This window comes from Amblyomma maculatum, chromosome 5 (assembly GCF_055883805.1).
Source record: "Amblyomma maculatum isolate TAMU_Amacu chromosome 5, ASM5588380v1, whole genome shotgun sequence".
Taxonomy (NCBI): domain Eukaryota; kingdom Metazoa; phylum Arthropoda; class Arachnida; order Ixodida; family Ixodidae; genus Amblyomma; species Amblyomma maculatum.
The window spans coordinates 41,540,349-41,556,806 of NC_139348.1; the positions used below are offsets into that span (position 1 = coordinate 41,540,349).

The 16,458-nt window shown below is 43.7% G+C and overlaps 1 protein-coding gene across 1 annotated transcript in view; it reads right to left on the reverse strand.

Annotated features, from left to right (window-relative positions):
• The window catches only part of LOC146188140 (cytochrome P450 3A8-like), an 83,876-nt gene extending 67,818 nt beyond the window's left edge, over positions 1-16,058 (reverse strand). The window contains exon 1 of the mRNA XM_084603664.1: positions 15,841-16,058. The gene's annotated coding sequence lies outside the window, so the exon portion shown is untranslated. The remainder of the gene's footprint in view (positions 1-15,840) is intronic.
• Positions 16,059-16,458: the final 400 nt, after the last annotated feature.

Genomic DNA, 16,458 nt, shown 5'->3' on the forward strand with positions numbered 1-16,458 from the left:
AGATACACATAATCTCCTTGTTTGTGCCTGTGTTTGTATGAATTCAGTCGCGTGTTTTGCGGCAAGTTTTACTCTTTCGCTGGTGCATTCCATGAAGAAAGGATGAACCAGCAGGAAAGACACAGGCCGAAAAGGGAAAGCATCAGGCAGGAAAGAGTATCAGCTGTTCAATTGGCAGTTTGAGGCTCAAATATAGACAAGGCATTGAGTCACATGACCCTTTCACAATCGCTATCACAGCCTTCCGTCATGCAAACAAATTTACAATGACCACTGCATGTTTATCTAGCAATCGTTCAAAGAACTAATTTTGTATAAATGTGTAGCTAAACGTGTAAAGCGCCCTGTGTACACCTGAGCCCAGAATTCGCGAATGAGCAGTTGGCAGTCCAGTCTTTTTCCTGCCTGCATTTTTTCCTGTGCGCGCCTTTTTGTCTGTTTCATCGTATCTTCATAAAAAATTATAACTATCCCACGAAATGGAAGCTAAACATACCTTTCCGACAGAATAACACATTTGTTTGGTTTTACGTTTATTTGGCTTTAGACGTTATGTAAGTAATGCCATTATACGTAACTGTGGTAATCTGACTAGGCTTATGTCCAAGAAAAATCTTGCAGCAGAAAAGGGCCTGCCAAAGCAGCGTGATAGTACATATTTAAAATTGCAAAAAGAAACGAACGACACATAGAAGAGGTTTAATACAGACTTTTTGGTATATATTGAAGATGAAAAGTAAACACAGCTGCTGAAGTCAGTACAAGAGAGGGGCAAACAAATGCGCAGTTTAGCAACCAAATGGCTTACTGTTAAAGGTGACTCAAGATATAAAGGAAACGACAAGAGTAAAAAAACTAGAATACGAAACCGCATGACCACGCAAACCAATTTAAATGAAGCAACGTCATTGATTAAGAAACCCATGTTCCTTTACGAAGAGGTATCGAAGAGCTGCTGATGCAGGTGTCGCCTAACCTTTGCAAGCCTCAGAAATTAGCCTCGGGGCATCATCTTTATATTAGGCGATGATATATTAGGCAGGACTGAGATGCGCTTCGTAATCTTTGCACTCAGCGCAATACATTGCAAGATAGTTTCAGCGTGAACGATTCTTTATATGTTTTGCGTGTTCACGCAGTCGATAGTTAAGGCAGCGTCTTGTCTCAACGATGTAAAATGACATCAGGAAGTTGTAAATAACCCCAACACTATAGTCGATAAACCTTAGTACTCCTTCTGGAAGCCTTTTTCTTGCTTTCAGCGTCGTTCGCATGCCTACAGTGTCCCCTCGGTTTATTTATGGAGAAGGAAACAAACTAATGCCTACTTTGCCCGCAATTTTCATCAGGTAGTGCGAAACGTTGCGCACGTGCGGGATACACAAAAAGTTAATAATGTCGAACAAACATGTTGGTTTGACATATTCACTGCATTGCAGGAAGGTTCTTCTACCTTTTCGCTCGGCTTAGTCTCAGAATCATGCCTAAGAGCCGGCAGGAAAACATCACGTGTGCATCAAACTAAAGCCAGTTTCCACGCACATGAGATTAGGCTGCAGGCTAACCACAAGAATATTGTGGCAAGTGCTGCTGAATTGTCGCTTGCCGAATGTAGACCGCGTAAACACAAGTGCACCGATGCTGGTCAGGCACAGAAAAAGAAAACAGCGTGCATACCGTACGTATATAAAGCAACTACATATAAAGCAAAAATGCATATCAAAAGGGACGGTTAGTATCATTTTCAGAGAGAGAAAAAAAAAGCAGCAACGTTAAAAGCAGCTCTAGGTGTAATGAAATTCTTAGTGCAAGTTAACAGTACGAGTGGAACAAGAACAAAGCTAATCCCTACGACTATTTCACAATGTGAAAATGATAAATTGTTAGGGCTACACTGAATTCTCATATGATATAGATATGCAGCGTCAATGAACGAACGCTGTAACTGCGTTTACAAGATCAAAACCTTGTTTACAAACAAAGAGGCCGCTCGCGACGCTGCTGCAGACTGGTGATGAAAAAGGGATTCGCGCCCAGAGGAATACACGGAAGCGAATGTTTGCAAAGCAGTTTTCAAAGCACTGATGACGTCATTTTTCGTACAGAGGAACCATGAGCATTCTAGAACAGGTTGCACCTCGCCTCCACTACGATATCTCTCATAGCCTCAGTCACTTTGGGACGTTTAACCCCACAAACCAAACCAAAACAGAGCAGGTTGAGAAAGTATGAAACGTGTTTCAGACGCGCGATATTTTTAATAACCTTGAAATGTGTATTTCGCGTCTTCACTTGGACTTCGATCAGTCTCTGCGAACTACCATTTTTTTTTTTTTTTTTTGTAGCGTTAGCTACACTGGCCGAGGTTGAGCAGTTTCGCGTGGCTCCTTGAGAGCCGTGTTGCCCAAGCACGAGGAGTAGTGATGTGGCACGGCACGCAGCTGGCGCGCCGGAGCCGCGCGCTCCGCCACAGCGGCGCGCGCGCCTCGCCGATCTGAGCATTCCAGAGGAATGACGTCTTAGCCGCGGCAGACGCACTGGCGCCGGCGCATGCCCAACTGTGCGCCTCCGCATGGCCTCTGAGATCACCCCGCGTGCGTGTTATCGAACTTTTATCGAACTTTTTTTTTTATTACGCAAGCTTGCCATAATGAATATTATAAAAACCCATGTAAATTGTTTTCCGTAAGGACTCTATCGAACTTGCGTGCTTACGATCTTCCAAGGCTGCTTTAAAACCATGCCAGAAAAAAAAATAACTATCGTGACATGGATCCAAGTAAGCAATAATCTTGTGGCTGTGGCGGAACTATTTAGAGAATTGCATTCATGCGATGGATGTTCATGTAAGTCGCCACACTCGTAAATACTGTATTTAGCAAGTTAATGAACTCGCAAATGTATGGGGTGTATATACACACTGACAAAAAAAAAAAAAAAGACGCGGAACCAGATGAGACGCGGATGCTTCGGGCAGGCATGCAGCTTCGCGCAGTCGCTGCCTAACTTTGCTGCGCATGTGGGCCTCATATTATTAGTACTTTGCCGATAGCGAAATTGATGTCCGCCGTGTTGCCTGTGGCATTTTAAAGCTGATAGCTCGACTATGGTACGAGCGCAAGCTGAGGAAACTCGTGTTTTATAGCTGGCGCCAAGTTGCGGCGGAACACTCGATGCATAGGTGGCGAGCGCCGCTGTGCGGCGAAAGACGCTGCCACGCCCCTTTTACAACTTACGCTCTCCCCGGCCGATTGGAATGGCTGGAGAGAAACTTGCGCGCGGAGGTGATCTCGGAGACCATGGCCTCCGTTGCATAGCAGCCAAGTCTGACGCTGGCCGCGCGCTCCGCAACCGCCACGCGTGCGCGCGCCTCGCCTGTCTGCGCTAGTCACTTGATTACCGCAGCGCCGCGAAGGTCCCATCGCATGCTGGCAACAATCCCCGTAGCGGCCAAGAAGCTTCCAACTGCTCGAAGCGTGGCTATATTCAAGTCAAACCCATAGAACATTTTGAAAGCAGCATAGGTGTTTACTTGTGCATTGACTTGAAGGACACGCGGCTACTTTAAAAACAGTCAAATTTGCGAACTGTGAATCGTAAGCTTTTACCGAAGGCTGAGCGGCGGTCTGCATGCGGATCATTCCAGATCTTTCCAGTCCTGCCAAAAAGCTCTGTCGATTAATTCGACACCTTGCTATATTCTAGGCACTATAACCTTGCTATTCTATTCAATACCTTGATATTCTGGTGTGATTTTCATGGTATTATGATCACTCGCACTTTCTTGCCTTCCTCGGTTACCACCGCAAATGATCACATTCAGCGATTTTCTATGGCGACGAAGATGTCAATTACTGACCGTCGTCGCACATGTGCGCCCACACTTTGACGCAGGCTCATTTGCGCTCGCTTGTTAAACATCTTGTTAACGCAATCAAAATCATTAATCCTTATCACTCATCGCTAAGCATTGTTACTCGTTTTCAGTCAGTTGCGGTCTTTCAAGCCGTCGTTTGACGCATTGGTCGTTTCGTAGTCAAGATCAGTCATGCCTAGTCATTGCAATCATTATCACTCATCGCTAAGTTTTACTTCTTTCCAGACCGTTGCAGCCATTCAAGTCGTCGTTTGACATATTTGTCCTTCTGTGGTCATGATGAGTCATGCCTAGTCATTGTAGTCATTACCAGCCATAGCTAAGCATTTTTACTCATTGCCAACAGTTGCGGTGATTTCGAGTCGTCTTTATACATATTGGCCGTTTCGTAGTCATGATTAGTGTTTCCTAGTCACTGTAGTCATTGCCACTTATAGTTAAGTATTACTCATTTCCAATCAGTGGCGGTCATTACAAATCATCGTCTGTCCTTTTAGTCGTTTCGTAGTCGTTAGGTGTCATAATTAGTCATGCCTAGTCATTTTACTAATTTCCAATTAGTTCCGATCATTTCAAGTCGTCATTTGACATGTTTCTAGTTTAGTAGTCATGATTAGTCATACCTACACATACAAGTAATTACCACTTATTGCTAAGCATTTGTACTCGTTTCCAATCAGCTGTGGTTAGTAAAAGGCATTGTTTAACATATTGCTTGTTTTGTAGTCATTAGCAGTCATGATGAGTCATGTCTGCTCATTGTAGTCATTACCACTGATCGCTAAGAGTTGCTACTAATTTCCAATCAGTTGCGGTAACTACAAGTCGTAATTTGACATAATGGTCATTCAGTTCAGTTCAGTCGTGTGCGACTCCTCGAGACCCTATGGACCATATCACGCCACGCTTTCCGGTCTCTCACTATCTTCCTAACATCACACAACTTTATCCGCAGTGCCTCGAGGATGCCATCTAACCATTGCGTTCTCTGCCTACCCCTTCTCCGGTAACCCTCAACCTTTCCCAACATCAAAGCTTTCTCCTGCGACTCCTCTCTTCTCATCATTGCAAGTCATTGTTAATCATTATTATTAATCATTAGCGTGAGTCAGTAACTATATCGATGTCTATAACTTTTACTCGATACCTGTCACCATCAATCGTTTTTATTACTCTCCCTCACACGTCCGCTATTTGCGTGCGACACTTCAGCGCACAGATTCAACGCACAGATCACGTACACACATTTTCGCTAAACGAGCTAGCCTAGAAAGGCTTTCGCCTTACAAATTTTCCCGACTCATGCAGGTTTCTGCAGCCGAAGGCGCTGTAGCCCGGCTTTCTGCCGCTAAGTGTTTCTCACAAGAAAAAAAAACCTGAGCAACAAAATCCATACGCAAAATACAACAATCGCCGCACACGCACTGCGGTGAAAGGCGTCCATGCTGCGACGGCTTGGAAGCTTGATGGCGAAAGAAAGCGGACCGCTGTGCACCACGTGACCCATGGTGCCCAATCGCTGGCGCTGCGGCAAAGGGAAAATAATCGCGGTGCTTTCAAAATTATCGAGTAATTCCAAACTGCGCATTCCTCAGGAGTCACATCTTAGCCGCAGAAGACGCACCGGCGCCAGCACGTGCCCAGCTGTGCGCCTACGTTGCGTAGTAGCCAAGTCCGACGCTGCGCTGGAGGCGCTTGATAGCGCCGCGCATGCGCAGTACTATCAGTGAGGTTATATATATATATATATATATATATATATATATTGTGCGACGGGAAGAAGCACAGGTACATTTTGCTATTGGCAGATCAGCAGATGCAGCAGCTAACAGCCAGCAGCAGTTCGTTCATACTTCATCTTCTTCAGACGAGCTGACCGGTCATGATTGATATGCGCAGATGCAAATGACCTTCAATCACAGTACTTTCACTCTTCCCCCTCCCGAATGGAAGTGACCATCGTGGTCGTGGATGGTAGATCAATGTCGGCGGGTAAAGGGCTTCAAACGTGACACGTGCACTATGTCGGTGCGGCGACGACGGTCACGAACCGGCGATACAGGGGCGATTCGACAGTATACTGGGGATGTTTGTTGCAATATCGTGTAAGGGCCAATAAAGCAGCTCAATAACTACACACAAGAAGGGGATGCGAGTGTGGGTCCAGAGCAGGGCTTCGTCACCAGGGCAGAAAGGCACTGAGCTCTGGTCGAATCATAGCTGGTAGTGAGCAATGTGGTGCTCACAATGTGTATATATATATATATATATATATATATATATATATATATATATATATATATATATATATATATATATATATATATAGCTGGGCGTTTGCCAGTGTGCTATAGGGACCGGGCGCCCGTTGTATGGCGCCACCGTCGCCTCGGTGGAACAGCGCCGCCCGCGGCGGAGTGCCGAAACAGCGAAGTGCCGAGACAGCTGAGCGGCGCAGTCGTTTCCGTTCTGCGAGACTTTTTTGAGCCTGTCCTTACCCGTCGTTTTGCGGTGTGGCTTTGAGCTGCTTTGAGTAACTGCAAGGAGTATTTTTTGACCGGGAAATCTAGAAAAAGTAAAGAGCCGTTCTCTGCAGGGCATGCGTGTTCTTTTTTATTTTTTTTTAAACCGCCCGCATGGTATTTCTGTTATATACTCGAAAATGCCGCGCGCGTGATTTCACCATGCGCTAGGAACACTTTCGTTCATCATTATCATCATCATCATCAGCCTGATTATACCCATTGCAGGGCGAAGGCCTCTCCCATATTTCTCCACTTAACCCGGTTCTGTGCTAGCTGCATCCACTTGACCCCTGCTAACTTCTTAATCTCCTCCGCCCATCTAACTTTCTGCCATCCACTGCTACGCTTTCCTTCCCTTGGAATCCAGTTTGTTACCCTCAGCGACCATCGGTTATCCTCTCTTCGCACTACATGTCCTGCCCATGTCCATTTCTTCTTCTTAATTTCTACTACAATGGCGGTAACTTGAGTTATTTCTCTGACCCACTCTGCACGCTTTCGATCTCCTAATGTTACCCCTACCATTTTTCGTTCCATAGCCCTCTGGGTTGTCCTTAAATTTAGTAGAACTCTCTTGGTTAGCCTCCATGTTTCAGCCCCATAGGTGAGTACAGGCAAGATGCAACTGTTGTATACTTTCCTCTTGAGCGATACCGGTAAGCTGCTAGTCATAACCTGGCACTTGTTAAGGAGACTTCGAAGACGGGAATTGCGCTTGCTCTGCGCGTCCATCTTATATTAGGTCTAGTCGAAACCTGCCTGAAGATGAAATACCACCGAGCCGTGTAGCCGTGGCGCCGTAGTAGTGGTAGTTGTAATGGTCAGCATTCATGTAAAATGAAGAAGATGCTGCACCTGTCTTTTTTGGTAATAGCTAGGCTCAAACGATTTAGAGTAGAATAATAGCAAATGACATTCCAGTTTCAACCTTGCAACGCGAGCTGTAAAAGGAGAAAAATAGACAAGCAAGACAAAAGTAGGATCCTATTTATGGTTGGAATAGCAAACACACATATACTTCCAGGACTTCCTGCACAATTACGCTACAATAGCTCACTGAACCCGGCCTTGAGGCTATCAACCTTCGCAGGCAGCACAAAGCATTGAGCCAATGTTGTAAGTACAACGGCAAACAGCGGCCCTACATTGGGCCAGCCTAACCAGCATGCTCCCAACATAGGACATGCCAGTCAACACTATGTCCAACAATGGCCCAGACTAGCCTATGCTCTCCCAGTGTTGGCGCTGCCAATAGCCAACACTGGCTAGCTTGGGCCAAGATGTACAGTGATTTCCCGATATTGGCACTGCCGTATATACGGAATGTCTATATTGGACCGAGATTGCCGTTGTTCCTCTAATAATGGTCGCGCCGGGTTTTAAATTCATTCTAAAATAGCGCGAAAGAACAGGGACGAGAGAACGAAACGTACAACACGAGCGCTGCCTTACAACTGATTTATTGAACATAAGTGAGCAATATATAACAAGAAAACCGGGTGATAAAACCAGAAGTAGTCGACGTCAAACACGGTGTAGGGGGCCGTAAAAGCGATAAGAGCGTGGTAGGTTGATGAGGGTAAAATTGATATAATCTAAAAGGAGATGATTGAAGTGAACAGATACATTCGAAAGAGGCAGTTGATGTGACAAGTGTAAAGAGCCATAAAAACGATAAAAGCGAAGCATCGAAACATGATAAAATTAATAAAATATACAAAAGGAGTGGAATGCATAAAATTGACAGGTTATTGCTAAAAACTGCTTAAACTTTAACGGCGAGTTAAGCGATGGCGATCAATGTTCTGCAGATAGAAACCTCATTTCTTTGTCGGACAGAAGCACAGACGGAGCACTGACACAGGTGTATTTATTAGTTTTTATGTTAAAAGTCTCAATCACTTCCCTAGTCAGTTGATCAGCGTGATGTCCTATGACTCTGCATTGTTGAAAATTTGGTAAACATTCGCTGCAGTTCTTGATATGGTCTGCGATATGTCCTTTGTCACCTTTTTGCACATCTTTGTTGTGTTCTCGCAAACGATCATTGATGCATCTTCCTGTCTGTCCGATGTATTTGTCACCACATGTTAAGGGGATTGAATAGATGACTTCGTTTTCACATGGGATGAATTGCTTTTTATGATTGGCCCTGCAGGTTCTTACGGTCTTGGTAGGATGGTTAACACGATGGCAAATGTTAGCCAACTTTTCTGGTGCGGAAAACACTACTTTTACTTTAGCCCGATTCATATGTTTTTGAGCTTATGGGACAAGGCGTGTCAGTACGGAATGACTGCGACCTTCTGTTTCTGATTATCCTTATTATCACGAACTCCTTCACATTGCCTGCCTTGTATATTTATCTGCTTTAGAAGCTTCTGGGAGACAGATATAAGGTGCGTGGGATAGCCTGCCTGAGATAATCTACTGCATTGTTTTTCATAACTTGAAAGCATGCTGTGTGGGCATGATTTTTTGAGCGCATTAGACAAGCACAAGCCAGCAATGGCTCGCTTCACCAATTTTGAATGAGCTGAATGGTAAGGGACAACTAGTTTCTTATTGGTGGCTCAAAGGTCCAACATATGTGGTAGTCTTGGAAATCCAGCTTGACGTCAAGAAATCTGATAGTATGTTCGTCAGGCAACTCATGTGTCAAGACAAGAGGAAACATAGCTGAAGTGAAAACATTCATAAGATTCTGTACGGTTGACTGGAAAGGCTGGCTGTGACTATTTATAATCACTAGGTAATCGTCAACGTATCTGAATATACATACCACTCACTGGCTGGGAAGGAATGAGGCCAAAATCCTGTCTATGGAAGCTAGAAATATGTCACTCAATATGGGGGCTATACATGACCCAATGGGTATTCCGGATTTTTGAAGGTAAACGCGATTATTCCATGTACAGAATGTTGAGGATAGATATACAGACATTAATTTGAGAAAGCCTCCAACGGACATACCCGAAACGTTCTGGAAAGCTATGGCACCATGGTGATCAATGATCTCTTCAACTGCTTTAAGCAATCTATCTGTTGGTATTGAATAATAACGATCTTTGATGTCGATGGAGAAGGCAATAGTATCCCCCCCTTTGTGACCTTTTAAAACTCTATAACTGCGTAGGAACTTTTGATCATAAAGGGATCATCGATTTGCAGGACTTTTAAACGTGAATTGATGAACATAGAAACTGACTTTTGCTAAGTGCCGTTCTCAGAAATTATGACACGAAGAGGGCATGCAATCTTGTGTGTTTTTGCAGCAAAGAACATTTTCAAAGTATTGTTTTCACTGTCATCATTACTTTTAAGGAGACAGTTTAAGTCTTGCCTAACGCATATCTGTTAAATTTTTTTCTTTGCTGCGGTCACAGACTTCTCCTTTTGCTGGAGAAAAACCGAATTAATGGCTTCGAGTGCTTTAGATGCGAAGGTTCCTTGTGGGAATATAGCGAAACCCCCTTCCTTATCCGCTAACACCACACTAAGAGAATTTTCTTTTAGATACGAGACAGTTCTACGAACCGGTATGTTGTTGCTGACGGCTTATAACTAATTACAGCGTCTATACCTTCTGAAATACATCTTTGCTTATCATAACCAGAAACAGAAGGTCGCAGTCATTCCGTACTGCCACGCCTTGTCCCATAAGCTCAAAAAGATTATGAATCGGGCTAAAGTAAAAGTAGTGTTTTCCGCACCAGAAAAGTTGGCTAACATTTGCCATCGTGTCAACCATCCTACCAAGACCGTAAGAACCTGCAGGACCAATCATAAAAAGCAATTCATCCCATGTGAAAACGAAGTCATCTATTCAATCCCCTTAACATGTGGTTACAAATACATCGGACAGACAGGAAGATGCATCAATGATCGTTTGCGAGAACACAACAAAGATGTGCAAAAAGGTGACAAATGACATATCGCAGACCATATCAAAAACTGCAGCGATTGTCTACCAAATTTTCAACAATGCAGAGTCATAGGACATCACGCTGATCAACTGACTAGGGAAGTGATTGAGGCTTTTAACATAAAAACTAATAAATACACCTGTGTCAGTGCTCCGCCTGTGCCTCTGTCCGACAAAGAAATGAGGTTTCTATCTGCAGAATATTGATCGCCATCGTTTAACTCGCCGTTAAAGTTTAAGCAGTTTTAGCAGTAACCTGTCAATTTTATGCATTCCACTCCTTTTGTATATTTTATCAACTTTATCATGTTTCGATGCTTCGCTTTTATCGTTTTTATGGTTCTTTACACCTTATCACATCAACTGCTTCTTACGAATCTATGTGTTCACTTCAATCATCTCTTTTTAGGTTATATCGTCTTTTACCCTCATTAACCTACCACGCTCTTATCGCTTTTACGGCCCCCTACACCGTGTTTGACGTCGACTACTTCTGGTTTTATCACCCAGTTTTCTTCTTATATATTGCTCACTTATGTTCAATAAATCAGTTGTAAGTCAGCGCTCGTGTTCTACGTTTCGTTCTCTCGTCCCTGCTCTTTTGCGCTGTTTTAGAATGTATACATACCAACTCGCCCAGTCTTCTGTTTTGGCGGGTTTTAAAACTGGCTATAATGGACCAAGCTGTCCTGCGTTCATCCGTCATTGGGTTTTCCGTTTTTTGAAACTAGCTACAATGGACCAAGTTGTCCTGTGTTCTTCCGGCATTGGAGGTTCCGGTTTTTAAACATGGCTACAATGGACAATGTTATCCTCTGTTGTTCCAGTATTGGATGTTCAGTTTTTAAAGCTGGCTACAATGGACCACGTTGTCCTGTGTTCCGCCGTCGTTGGCCGTTCCTTTTTTAAAACTGGCTACAATGGACCATGTTGTCCTGTGTTCTTCCGGCATTGTCCGCTCAGTTTTTAAAACTGGCTGCAATGGACCAAGGTGTCCTGTGTTCTTCCGATGTTGACCGTTCCGTTTTTTTTAAATTTGGCTGTAATGGACCAATTTGTCTTGTGTTTTTCCAATATTAGCTATCCCTGTATGAAAACTGCCCACGATGGACCACTTTGTCCCCTGATCTCCCGATTGTCATTGCCATCCCAAAAACGCTGCTTTAATGGGCTGCCGAAGAGAATATTTTTCGTTGACCATTCAATCAAAACAAATTCTAAATTCTTATGGTTGAATACACGTGCGCTGGACGCCAAACCGCGGCATTTAATTCCGACAACATTTCAGCCGTTCGTTCGGACCTCACCAAGTACCACGTACGGGACGACAATTACTATTACGCATTCAAGCACGTACCGCTGCAACTGTCTGGATTCGTCTTTTCGGTGCGCTCATATGCGGCGCACCTTTGGGGGTCAGCTATATGTGTTTATGGTTTTAGCCTATTGGCATGCATGCAGATTTCGTCGCAGGCGCATACGTTTGTCGCACAATTATATCTAATGATAGCACGACCGTGCGACCACATATGTATACCCCAGACCGGCTAGCACTCACGACCCAATATGCCTGTATTGGACGCCGATTACATCCCTGCATCTATACGTAACCTATAGTACAAATCCAGTCGTCAGTGAGAACGCGCATAAAAACGAAATCGTGTCGCCATAGCATGTTCATGTGACATTAAATTAGTGATTAGAAGGTAGCTTTTTCATTGCCGAGAAGGAAAACGTTGCCTCAAGTTGAAGGAACAAATGACCATTTTCTCAGCGATGTTTTTGTTCTAGTGCATTTGTATTATCCATAAGGAACTACGCGCGACATCGTCTGTTTACCTGAAGAAAGGACCGAATACGATGTGTGTACTTTCTAGACGCAATCACTATAAAATGAAAAGCCGGAAGACTCGCGAGGTTACCATTTTAGTTTTGGGCATTCGCACGGTGGTAAAAAAATGACAGTTTTTCGCGCAGACTGTGAGCATGAAGGCCCCGGTACATTTATACGGCGCAAAACATATATATCGGCAATAAACAACAAAAATAGTTTATTCCGCCTATTAGTTTAGAGTTTGACCATTTCAACCGCGCTAGGCGGTGGGAAAGGAATAAAAAAAACTGTACGGGAAGGAAAATAATGTGTGCTGTCTAGTCATTCAAAAAAACTAAGGCAGGCCAGGAACACTGTTTTAATGAGGCAGTTTTCCATGCCCTTTCCAATTCTTTCATTCTAGTAAAATGATTTGGAATACGTTGCTTGCTCATTGAACGTTATCATCTTTTTGTGCATCGTAATATAAGCCAAATGAGTAATACCACCTCAGTATCATTATTACATATACGACAATGCTCTTGTTGAACACGTCCGAGCTGCTACATATAACTGACTTAGAAAATATTATACTATACATGCCTTTCTCCCGACATGCTGCGGAGGTTGTGAAAAGAAAAAAAAAATAAATTTCCTGCTAGCGTTCTCTCAGCGCAGGAAGTTCAATGCGATTGACCGCACCTGCCTTGAATATCTGAAGGAAATAGTCCAATACTGTCAAACTGTTAAATACAATCGAAAAAAAAAACACAGTGTGATGTGTTGTAAGATAAGCCACCGACAACTAAAAGAGCGTTCTATTGTTAATTGAATCCTTCTGATGGCTCGTTCGCTAAGGTGGCCTACTTTCTCAGCATACCACGAACTTGCGGGGCCGATACCTAGCTGACCTCGATACCTGATGAATGTGAGGGGACACGACCATGTATGTAGTTTTCTATTTGCACGTAAAGGAATCCGGATAACTGAAAACCCTTCCTTTTACAACTTTGTCACTGCAGCTTGCCGGACTGCTGCTAAATCTGTTTACATTGGCCATAGAAGCAATTTCTGAGAGAGGTAAAACGGTCTTGTCATACTACGCCACAATCAGGAAATCTCACGTTCATAAAACACCGATGAAAAACATGTATTTAGGCGGGCCAGGAAATGAACGCTGCTAAGAAAATACGTAAAGCCGTGTCAGGTGCAACGTGAATGGGGAAAAAAAACTGCTACACGGCCTTCGAAATTAAAAAAAAAAATTGCTACGTTTATGCTCGTTTCCACAAAGGAAATTATATATTTTTTCTTTTTCGACTTTTATATGAAGCCGATAGCAGATTTTGTGACCATGCGGTATTGAATGAGCTGTGAAATGAGTGATTTTATTAGGCGAAATGGACATGCCATAAACAAATGTTAACAAATTCTAAGAGTATCAACGCAGAGCTCTCAGCGCATTTTCATTAGTCGACAAACGAAAAGAGTAAAAATGACAAGATCATGGTAATAGGAATTGTTCATGTCTACTATCTGCTCTTTCTTTTTAGCAAAAGGTAAAAGACTTGCGCAAAAAGTAGATGAAGAAAGAGACCTGACAACAAGACAGAGCTCTGTCTTGCGCTCTGTCTTGTTGTCACGTCTCTTTCTTCATCTACTTTTTGCGCAAGTCTTTTACCTTTTGCTAATATGAACCGACTCGCCCAGAAGAAAGTATTAATGCTCTTTCTGTTAACAGAAAAAAGTAAATTATTTTTGACTATGTAAGCGAAAGTATCTGCACAAACATTGTCTCTGCCCATCACTGAAGATCGTAACGCAGCCCGAACGACGATGGTGGAGCTGCCTTTTCTTTTTCCGTGCTGAGGTTTTCTTGTACACAGGCGGGGAAATGCTAGCGTTGTAACTTACGCTGTTGGGTTACTTCGATTTCCAATTGTCAATAAAGTGACTACAGATTAAGGAGTGCGGTTTCGACTCCGAGACTCTCGTGCCGTCACTCCTGGGGAACAGAAGGCACAGAGCATCCGGTAGCAAGCGGAATTTTAAAAATCGGCACTTTCCATGACCACACAGTAACCGAATACGTAGATTCGTGCTTTGCCTTTCAAAGCACCATGCTTAGGTCACCCGACACTCATGGCTCTGTGGAAACCCGTAGGAATGAATCGGCTTAAAAACGTCCGACGAGTTTGCGTAGCTGCCAGTGGAGCCAACAACGCACCACGTTTCGCCAGCCTTGTTTGGCCAGACTTCATTTCATTGGACATATTCACACAACTAGCCCAACTTTCTGTTCTGTTGAGGATATATTCACGCACAACGTCATCTAAACCTTAGGATTTCCAATTTCCACACAAACCAACGACAAACACTACGCTCCAATGCGCTGGCAATGCGCCGGCCCCCGGCCGGCGCATTCCGGCGATTGAGCGATGCGCCGAGAGGCGGCGCCACCCATTCAGCTGTCCGGTCCCTATAGCCACGGAGAAGGAGAGCGAAATTGCAGCTCAACGGCGAAGAAAAGCGGAGAAGCTTAACTCATCAGATCCCGAAGTAGTTGCCTGGCAATTGGTGGGTGAGCGTACAAAGAAGGAACATAAAAAAGCTAAACGTGCTGGGAAAGCTAAGAATAACCAGCTAAACCTTAGCTAATGCTACGGTTTAGCTAAGCCACTGCCAAGCTAAGCCACCGAGCTAAGCCACTGCCAATTTTTTTCTTCTTTTCACTGCTTCTGCGAAGATATTTTTCTGGGCATTCTTCTTTTCACTGCTTCTGCGAAGATATTTTTCTGGGCAATGTGCTCATTCACGAACACCTGTTGTCATATCCCCCGACAAGCTCAAGTCATCATCAGTAGACGCTCCTTCTTATCTTCCTATACAATGCGCTAGGCAGCTTCCTTGATGTAAAACGTACATATGTACAACGAGGTTCTTTTCACCGTTGCTGTGTGTGAGAGAGAGTCTGTGGCGGGCATCAATGTCACGAGAAGTGACAGGGAATCCGATTTGGTTTCCAATTTTATGTGCAATCGGGTCACAGTGATCGTATTCATTTACTTGCATCCTTCTCAATTCTACATTATACCCCTCGAGTTCTGTTCCAGTTTATAGGTTTACACGGTTAACTTTCGATATTGCTCTTGAAGAAATTCGTTGATAGCTTTCACCGACGCGTTCTCAGCAATTATTTCTTCGCATTTTCATAGGGAAAAAAACCCAAAGTCAGAATTCTCGACGTTCGTACTCTACTACAAAGAATAAACTTTTTCCGGCAACTTTCCAAATCTTTGTAGTTGAATTACGATGAATGTATTTTAGACTACTGTGGGTCAATTTTCAGGCCTAAAAAATGGTTCCGCAGCAGCCGCCGCATCGTTCAGTGGTTCATCTACCATATTCAATACGCTATCTGAACCTTTTCTGAACACGGCTGAATAACAAGTAGTGCACTACCAAATTTGCAGCTGATCTTTAAATTTATCTTTAAATGAAGCATCAACGATACCTGAACACTTTCCCAGATGATATGTGAACTCGTACAGTATGTTATTTTGTCATCTACATCAGACACATCCTTCTGCAAGCAAGGCACGTTTGATCCGTCATCATCCCGTGTATACATCACAATGAACAAAATCTGCAGCAGCAGGTGTTGCACAAGAATTAGAATCGCAAAACCACAAGAACCAACCTGAAAAGATGCGATGGCAGAGTTATATCCACGTCTGGGTCTTACCGCTGCTATAACCAGAATGCCTGAAACGAAGTGGGCGTGGCAATGTTGGAAGTATCAAAAATGCTGAGTGGTGACGCTTCAGTCAGTGCAGCAGGGGTTTCAGCGCGAACAACCTCTAGAGTCCACATTTCGGTAACTCGCGCAAAAGATTTTGTGAAGATAACCATTCAGGGCGTCGGTGGCATGTCACGTGTGCGTAGATGCCGCGCACACAAGTACGCCGCTTTCCAAACAACCAACGACGCAAATTAGGCAAAGATGCATTGACGTCTTGCGAAAATCAGCTACATTAGTGCAGGGTATCATGCATGGGTGATAAGATATTTGCGCCGTATCTTTGTTATTGTCTGCAGCATGTGACACTGCATTTATTACGGCAGCACCATGCGTGTGAAATACAAAGCAGTAGTATCCAAAACCATATACATATCGCAAGTTCTTTATTGAAGACAGTGTCCAATGAAGCGATCTCAAGTAGCGCTTATTCAGTTTTATCATAAAAAATGATTTTGATCAATGGCGTCATGATTTTTTCTTCCCTGTCCCGGAGAAGTCTGCTCGAGATTTGCGATT